The sequence below is a fragment of the Phragmites australis genome, chromosome 19 (genome assembly GCF_958298935.1).
Source record: "Phragmites australis chromosome 19, lpPhrAust1.1, whole genome shotgun sequence".
Lineage (NCBI taxonomy): Eukaryota > Viridiplantae > Streptophyta > Magnoliopsida > Poales > Poaceae > Phragmites > Phragmites australis.
The window spans coordinates 5,765,495-5,775,841 of record NC_084939.1 but is presented as its reverse complement, the minus strand read 5'-3'; positions in this window follow the sequence as shown (position 1 = coordinate 5,775,841).

Here is a 10,347-nt window from a genome sequence, read left to right as displayed (position 1 = left end):
ACCCTTCGCTCGCTATCCCTTTCCTCTGAACGCCCTTGCCACCTGGCGTGCTGTCAGGTGAGCTCTCCACAAGCCTAAAAGGTGCCAAATGGTCGTTCTGTTCTGTCGTCGTTGGGGACCCATTCAGACGCGGGAACCTGTTTTCCGTCTTTCCCCAAGAATTGAACTGTTTTCAGTATATTTATATGAACGTAAATAACTACTTCCTCCCTCCTACCCTAAATATTTGACATTTTGATCAAGATCTGATTAAACTTTTAAGACTTGATCATTAATAATTTTAAAAATATTTACTTTAAAAATATAAAAATTTACATATAAATTTATCTTGAAAATACTTTCATAACATTACATTTTTATTAGATATTATAACTATATTCTAACAGAAAATAGTAGTTAAAGTTGTACGTCGAAGACTATAAAATATTAAAAACATCAAATATTTTTAACTAGTGAGAGTACATTCCAAACAAACCTGTAGATTACAGACCTAGCTGCTACCATTCATCTTTACACCCCCTCTAGTTTACTTCTATTGTTGCTTTGCCTGGGTGGTATCAAGCTCCTATCGACCGCCATTGTTGGCCTTGCCGATAACTTAGTAGCGGACACAACGAAGTTATGGAAGGGTTGATATTCTACCTCCTCATCCACCTTATCTTCCTCTTCTTTTCTTTATTCTCTTATAAAAAATGGTGAAGGGGGCTGGGGGGCTTATAGAGGAGTGGTAGCCAGTAGGGGGATTCCTCCTCTGGATCTGCCCCTGCGGATGACCATCATCGTTTATTTGACCCCAAAATATGAGGTAATTTGGAATCAAGAATTTTCCCTCCAGTAATTTATATTAGGGATGTAAATTAATTAACCTAAGAGTATCCAGCGATTCTCTTTAGGTCAACAAATAACACTATTTTTCTTAAATTGAGCAATTTTTTCAAAAAATTAGTGTTATTGATTGAACTAAAGAGGGTTGGTAGGTACATCTAGGTTCATCAATTTACACCCCTAATTTATATTGCAATATGTTTTTGAAAATGTCTCAAAACTATATTATTATTAAACCACTTTTTAAGACTATAAACTTATGCATCTTGGACGATCTGCCTCAAAGTGAATTAAAAAGGTTCGGTGACTAAATTAAGGTTGTTTGACTGCAGTGATTCAAAACATGTGCTCTTTTATTTTTATATTGTAAGGAACTTAACCTTTCAATTTTGTTCAAAACATTTTTTCATTTTTTGAGACATCATAAAACTCTCACCAAAAGAACATGAACTGCGGAAGGAGCTCAAGTACAAGTGCATGGGTCTGGCTTCCTTGGCGTGTACCATTGCTCGCCAACGTTCTCACATCTTATGGCTATCCAAGGGTGATGCCAGCACAAGGTTCTTCCAACTACAGGCATGCCACCATAGGCGCAAGAACTACATTGAGTCGCTGCAAGTTCACAGCCTAACAATGGTGAACAAGGATGACAAGGTAGCCATAGTGTTTAACTACTTCAATGAGGTCCTTGGCTCCTATGAGGGGAGGTCGCTAACACTTGACTCACAATCTCTGGACATCACATCCTAAACCTCACCAAGCTTGACTTTTGTTTCTCTGAGGAGGAGATATGGAAGACCATCCAAGAAATCCTAGTGAAAAAGGCTTTGGGACCTGACGGTTTCTTAGGTCTTTTCTACAAAATGGCTTGGGAAGTAATCAAGCCAGATATCATTAGGTCCTTTAATGCCATTTGGACGCTAGACAACATGAGTTTTAGCCTTGTCAATCAGTCCCTCATGATTTTACTTAGAAAGAAGATTGAACCTCAGGAAATCAAAGATTATCGCCTGATCAGTTTAATCCATAGTTTTAGCAAGTTGTTCACCAAGGAACTCGTTGGGCGCCTGGCGCCGCAGCTTCAGGATCTGGTGCTTCTGAATCAATATGCGTTCATTAAGGGTCGCTATATTCATGACAATTTCATAGCCATTCATTTATGGGCACGATTGTTGCACCAAAAAGGCGATTGAGCCTACTTTTGAAGGTTGAAATTGCGAAAACCTTTGACATTATTTCTTGGGTGTTCCTCTTCGACATGCTCTGTCACCTTGGTTTCTTGCGCCGATGGATCAATTGGATTGCTATTCTACTATCCATGTCAAGCACTAGAATCCTTCTCAATGGTCGACCTGGACGAAGAATTTGTCATGCAAGGGGACTCCGCCAGGGTGACCCTTTGCAGTCGATTTTGTTCGTCCTTGTGATGGAAGCCCTGAACGCCTTGATATTAAAAGCTGATAGGCTTATGTTGTTCAACGATCTACAGGTGGCCAGGATCAAGAGTAGAGATTCGCTTTATGCTGATGACTTGGTGATCTTCCTCTCACCGTGCATGCAGGACCTAGTGCTCATCAAGGCCATGCTTGATGCATTCGCGGCAGCATCAGACCTCTACAATAATTTAAACAAATATCAATTATCACCGATTCAATGCCAGGAGGAGGATATCATGACTACAAACTGTCTTTTCCCTTGCCAGGTCGCCACGTTCCCGGTTAAGTATCTTGGAATCCCTTTACCGTTGACAAAGCCGTGGAAATGCAACGTCCAGCCCCTCGTGGACGCCGTGGCTGATAGGTTGCCAACATGGAAATCGAGCATGCTCACCACAGCCGGTCGCGTTGTTCTCACCAAGGTGACTCTTACAACGATTCCTATCTACATATCCATCGTAACTTGCCTACCGACATGGGCACTTGAAGCTATTGACAAGCTCTTACATGTGTTCCTTTGGTGTGGCACGCACATGGTGTCCGGTGGCCACTGCCTGGTGTCCTAGCTGTGTGTTTGCCGACAGATGTCGCTTGGCAGTTTGGGGCTACTCAACCTCTCATGTTTAGGCTTTGCACTCCGCCTCCGTTGGGAATGGCTACGCCGAGTGGACGATATGAGAACTTGGGTTTCCTTGCCATCCAGAATTGAACACATCATTCGTGCAATGTTCGATGCATCTTTCTCAGTTGAAATTGGCAAATGATCCATGGCCTTGTTCTGGACAATAGATGGTTGTCTGGTTCTTCTATCCAACAAATGCCGCCTAATATGTTCCAAGCTGTGGGTAAATGCACCTCGCATACATGCCTGGTGGCTAACGCTTTGTGCAATCGACAGTGGGTGTGGGACATCAAAGGATCCCTAACGATGGTTATTCTGATTGAGTATCTCCGAGTCTGGGATGTCGTAGAACATGTCCAATTGTTCGATGCTCTGGACAGGTTTATTTGGAAATGGTTGACCGATCAGTGGTACTCATCATCTTCAACATATAGAGCTTTCTTCCATGGACAAACGGAGCTTCCAGGGCTAAACATGGAAGACGAAGGCGCTGGTAAAATGCAAGTTTTTCTCTTCGTTGGCGCTCTTTGGCTGCTGGTGGACGAACGATCGACTGCAGAGGCACAATTTGAGGAATGGAGGCCCTTGCTTCCTATGTCACTAGGTGCCGAAAACCATCCAACACCTGATTCTCAGCTGTGTTTACAGTTGGGAGGTTTGGTTTCACCTTCTGCAGCCGACAAATCTTCATCGTTCCACTCCGCAAGCTGACATGGACCTTGTGGAATGGTAGCTCCCAAATCGCAAGCCGCTCCCTAAGGAAACTAGGCATGGATTTGATTCCCTCTTCGTTCTTGGCAGCTGATGCATCTGGAAGGAGCAAAATCAACGAGTTTTCAATGATACAGCGACCTTGCTAGGTGTCTTGAGCATGGTGATCATGGACGTGGGGCGCTGCTGGGTGCGAGCCAGGAGCAGGTCCCTTGCTAGAGCTCCTGCAGGCTTAGCTTTTGTGTTTTGTTTTGTCCTTGTTGGTCATTCTTCTTCCTACATGTAATCGCTAAACGTTTTCCTCAGCCGCACCGTCGGGCACGGACGCGGCGATAAGGTCGCTTGTACGCGTTTCCTCTTCGCTTATTTCTCTTAATGAAAAAACACGCTAAGGCACGTTCTCAAGAAAAAAACTTTTTTCATTGCAGCCGGTGATCAACGTTATCCAGAATAGGGCTCAAACATTACGCTGGCCTAAGGCCTCAAGCCCATGTCCTTTCGACTCAGATAGACTGCTTCGTCCCCCGCCTCACCTCTCCTCGCCGCTCCCGCTACCGCCCCGCCGCATGGAAAGGCTTCGACTTCGACGTCTCCGCTGCCTCCTACGTCCAGCGCGCTCCGCCGGCACGCGCTGCTCCCGTTTGCCTGCGATTTCTAGGTTGGGGTTTCCTCTTGGGTGACGGTGCTCGACCTCGCCGCTGGGTTGGTGACGCTGCTTTGCCGGCTGACCCGAATCATGCATGTATGTACAGCCCAAAATGACATACGAGGAATGCAAGCATGCATGCCTAGTTGCCGAGTTTCAAACCGTGTGCGCAGCGACCCAGACAGAGGCCATTTGCACCGTCCTGCCTAGTATCTTTCATCTGTTGGGGATAAAATCGATTGCTCACTCGCTCTCCAAATTGCTGGCACACAGCGCTCACTTCCTCTCTGACGAAAATCCGGCACACACACGACGAACAGATTGCGCAGCGTTTTCTTCATTTAATCGGTACTTAAAGCAATACAATTAGGAGATCGTGGCCTCCTAAGAGAGGTCCATGAGCCGCTGCGACATGCGCCATCCTCGCACGTCCAGCTAGTGCCACGCGCGACTCGGACTCACTGCCTGCCCGTGTCGAAAACAGAGGCGCGAGCTGACGGAGTCAACTGACAAACGAAAAACCAGGAGCAAATGCTAACGCCTAAACTAACTACCAAGCTAAGCCACCACAGGATTACAAGTTGTTCAACATCATCGTGAAGCTCAGCCCCAGAGTCTCGATGGAGCACATAGCTCTCCTCACGCCAAGAGGCCACAGCAGAGCTCAAGCTTGAGCTCGTGGACAAATTCAAGCCTCAGGATCTAATATCCGAGTAGTACTCAAGCCCATCACACCAACAGCTACATATTGCCCCTCAAAAGAAAAATTAACAGCTACGAATTGTGGTTTTCGCGTGGATCTCGGAATTTTCTACCATAGTGTCCCTATGACTGCACTATTAAAATGTTACCTTGCGTATTGTTTGATGTTGTGCAGTTGGTTATCATAGTCATCTTTGAAGTTTGACAACTGAAGGGCTGTTGGGTGAGATCTCGTAAATTAAGCCAGCAGATACTACAGCTAACATGCAGTTAGTAGGACTCGGGTAGTACCGTTCGTCACAAAACACGGTGTCATTTTGATTAGTTTGAATGTAACTAAAAACATCGTCTAAAAAGCACTTCGAATATTGTAGGCACACGGCACAGACTAAACAAGCACCTGATCTTTTGTTCCAACGCACATCGCTCTAGCATATGTATGAGCAGCTGCATGCTGCTCCAAGCTTCCAGCCTAGTGCGCACAACTATTATTGTCGCGCATTTAGCACTGCAGGAATCCAGATCAAGAACAACTTCAGAGCATACTCTTCAAGCCTTGATCAGTTGAACACAAATTTTCAGGTCAAAGGATTCTCCTCTATCTTCCTCACCCACCTGAACATATGTGCTATCTGCAGAGATGCAGCAGAACACACAAATCGCAAGGCATCATCAGGAGCAGCAGAAGCAAGGAGGAGGCAGTTAGAATCTCAGCAGGCATCTGGCTTTATTATTTTTCTAGATTGAAGAAAAATTTATCGCAGATGCTGCACCAGATCATGAAATCTCCAACTGAAGATTGGTCGGCACGGGGTGTGCACAAGACGGTTATGTGAGCTAGCAGCATGATCACACCATGCTGTGCAAGATTAATGGAAGATCAAAGAATTCCATGTACATAGATCATGCGCAGCTTCTTGGAGGGAGGATTCAGGAGCCTAGTTTAGTGGCCCTCCTTGGTTAGGGGTAAAGAGGGGTTTGTTTAAGGGCATTGCACCATGTGAGGCTTAGGCTGATCAAAGGAGGGCAACACTTGAGCTCATGTGGTCTGTCTCCCATGGTGATCTTGTAGGGTTTCACAAAGCACAAGTTGCCCTGTTCTTAATCGTTTCTTTTTAGGCGTTTTCTCTTCTCAGCATTCTTTTAGTTAGTCGTAGGACCACTCATTTCTTGGATCTGGTGCCCTCCGATCGCCGTGCCCATCCTGTCAAAATGATTAGTTTCAGAGACAACTAACACTTGTTTCAGGCAGAACTGAGCCAGTGACTAGTGTGACTGTGTAGTTAGTGTACCATTTTCAGGCTAGATAGCTAGCTTGCAATCTGATTACTGGCTATGCTCAACAGGACCAGGTTTTCTGAAAATTGGTCAATTTAGGAATATGTTAAAACTGAATAGCACATGTGAAGTTTCTTTTTTTTTGGAAGATTCTTGAATTTATATACCTCTATCTTTTATCATCAGCCGGAAAATAGATAGTAACCATATGGTATTAGGCCTCTTGCTGTCAGATTTATTGCAAAAGATAAATATCCATCACCATTCATATTTTTCACAATTACTATTGTTTTACTAGAGGAACTGATCCTACTTCGACACTGTGAACCTTGTCAGATATAGCATTTGCTGTGAGAAAAAAACATTCTCACCCATTCCTATGCTTCCACAACCACCAAGTACATGTTCCATCCTACAAGATATTCAAGATGAGGCCAAGTTGTGGTGTATGGCTGGTACAAAAGTTGTGTTGTGTTTAAGTTATGTGTATGCGTTTGTATTTGGTCCACTTTGGACTTTTTCCTCCTCCTTAATATAATGATGCACAGCTCTCCTGCGAGTTCGAGAAAAAAAAAACACTCTTCCAAAATGTTGCTATTTTTGACTGCAGAACAAAAAAAAAAAACTTTGTTGATGTTGATCCTTTAAATTTAGCCTAGCTGCTATCCAGTTATTGAAAAGGCTGAGTCATTCATACATACATAATGTGCAAGGTAAGGCTTTGATCCTAAAGGTCACTAGTACTTCATAATATTTCTCAAATCCATCAGGCTTTGAGTATAGCTAAGTCCCATGCAAATGCATCCTAATGGGAGGCAAGGGGATGCTGTGAGCTCACCAGTGCCTGTGGTCCTGAGGACAGGATTTTGCTGTTGTACTTCACATAATATTATCTCTTAAAACTAGGGAACGGGTTAGTGGTGGTCCTGTGGCCTACCTATGTATTCATCTTTGGATGGTGTTGAAGTTATTATCACTGGTCAAGGATCACATATCACCACCAGACAGTGCCAAGTGGTTTCCTAAGAGCTCTTATTTTAGTGTTGTTTCGTCAATAGGGTATGATGTGGTGATCAAATGAAGATCAATCGGCCATCGAAAAGGCGATTGTTTTTCTTTGCCTATTTGATCCCTTGAGTAGTTGTTGACTGTGCAAATGATGATGCGGTGCTCACATTGGAGTTTTGGGTTTAGTGATGAGGTAGCTTCATTCAATTGCCAAACATGCTGGGCTTAAATGTGCACAAATGATCATTTTGCATCCATAGGGCCTCTTGATTTCATTAAAAGAAGGTGGTGATTACATCCATAGGGTATCATGAAAGATTTAAAAGGTCTCACTCGGGCTGGTTTCCATCCATAGGGCATATTGATTTCATTTTCAACATTGTCACGAAGATCGATTATAGGAACCTAATGAACTCACACCATTTAAATACATTGTGCGCAAATATTATTTAACAGATGTAATTTTCATGGGGAAAATTTAAAATTTGTGTCTCTTGTCTTATCAGGGGATAGAAGTCTTTAGATTACACCAAGATGCCTATTTGGAGCTATTTATATCTAAATGAGGTAAAAAGAACTACAGCACCAACAGGAAATGGATCAACCTTTGGTAAGCTTTGACTTCTGTTACAAGCAACAGGATAAAAGTGGTTACAAAGGCACTCAAATCTCAAATCATATGATGCAATTTTTTCGGTCAAAAGATATCACTTTCTAAGTCACTGTGTGTCATCACTCACTCGTTCAAGTCATCTCAATGGGATTGAGCAAATTAAAATGATTATTCCTCATGGTTATAATTATCTCTTTTTTTTTTTTTTTGCTTCTGCTAGTTAGCTTTTGCTTCCTGGACTTCATGACCATACAGGTTGTCATTCTCCGTATTTGTGTTATTGTGTGTTGTGTTGTGAGTGTCAAAGAGTAGTGAATAATACAATGTTTTGGCACTTTAGTACATCAAACCAGCTGCTCCTGGAACAGCTGATATGTTTTCCCTGGTTTTCCTCCTCCTTTCCTGCCCTTTTCAAGGATCTTCTGTCTCCTACAAATTGAGCCTTATCCACTACGTCTTTACGATTTCCCAGACGGCTCCTGTCTTTAATTTAAGATAAAGCTATTTCCTTCCATATTTTTCCTGTTAGTTCAATTTGAACCGTTAAATCCAGCAGATCCTAATTTTATTGATATACTCACTAAACAACAAATCTGTCTTTTCCCATTACTGTGAGAATTGGCTCGATAAACAATAAATAGACGATAAAAAACATGACATGTTTTTTGGACTAGCCTAATTATTTTCTGCTCATTGACTTCATTATTTCTCTCTTTCCAAAGCTGATAACCATCATGTCCTGTTTTGCAACTGAGATGCAGCTCAGAGTTGTGTAGGCACAGAAATCATTTATTAATTAAACACTGATATATTATAGTTAATCAGGTATTAAAAATAACAAGTTGCAGAATGCACAATGTGCAGGAAAGTTTGCTGATGTCAATTGGCACTTTGTAAGCACCAAGAGTCTAATCTTGCAGAGTTTTGATATATGAATACAGATGACCTATTAGGCAGTACCGCAGTAGACAAATGCTAGACCTGTGCAAATCCCCACTTGGATGTTTGGCTATGCAAAAGTCTTCTCTGGATATATAAAGCAAGGGTAGGATTTAAGGCGCCTCAGTGATCCTGAAATCAGAAAGCTGATATTTTAGGGTTAGCTTTATATATCCATATATGCACTATATTTTCAAATTTGGTCGTGCATGATCTCGGTGGGATTATCTTGTCATGCTTATTTTGTACTTTTGGTTCCAAAATGCTGATTATTTTTACTTGTGGGAGTGAGGATGATTGGTTGCTCTTACCATAAGTCTTTACCAAGATAAAAAAGACAATACAACCTGAAAACAAACAAAATCCACCTTATTCTGGATGAGAGGATTTGCTACACGAATTTTCAGAAATCAGTTCAAATTTGAACTAAATCCTAAAGATTCCCAATCAGGCCAGTCATGGCTACAAACCTGAATGCCAGCCAAACTAGTTGGACCAACAATTGGCTGGCGGTTTCAGTACCGAGTAGGGCACCAAGCACACGAGTGTGTACAGTAACATGTACATCCTGTCGTGCAGTGTGTTTGACTGCTGGCAGCATAGAGCCAAACCTGTTAACAACCGTCCTGGATTAATTTCCGAGTATCAATTTGATCAGGTAAACATTGCAAAAGTAAAACCTAATTGGATGAGGCAAAGCACATCTTGCTGTGTCAATTTGATCAGGTAAACATGGCAGAAGAAAAATTAGTCAGCAAACCCCAGATCTTCTATATGCAGCAAGACCGAATTTTTTTGGTTGTCTGTATCGAGCATCGACAACTGGTGCAGACCTGACCTCATTTTCTTTAGTCGCTTGTAGCCCTATACTGACTGAATAAATCACCTCACATCTGATTTAACAGATTTCCTGAATAAATAATCAATCAAAGTTATCAGGTTCTGCAACAGTGCAGTGATTTCCCTATAATTTAACCCCATTCTAGTGATTTTGTATTTTATATGATGGAGAGGGATTTGAATGTACTTGTTGGCATAGATGATTAGGTTCATATTTTTTAAGCACTAGAAGAATTGAGACAGCTAAGGCTAAGAGACTAGCCATGTGCGAGTCATTCTACTCTGTCTTGACTGAAATTAATATGTCTTAAAAATTCAGCTTAAAGGTCAGAAATGCTTTCTTGACAAGAGCCCACGGAGTATCAATAGGTCATTGAAAGGTCAGAAAATGGTACTAAACCAACCAATCCTTGTCCGCAAATATTTCTATCAAAGTCAAACTTAGTGTATGATCAATTCAACAGATTATGGTGTTGAAGGTGATCTTAAGCAGTTGATTCGACATCGATTATTAATGGAACAAGCAGGAAAAAGAAACTGAATGAAAGTAGTTTGCATGATTATCATCACGTAAACACGTCCTTAACAACATAGTCAATACATTTTTGGTGATATGGCTACCCAATAAAAGAAATTAGTATTGCCGATCAAGGTAACAGTTCTAGACCTATATTGATCAAGGAATCAAATAGTCCACTATTTTACACCTAGAAAGGCATCAAGGAAT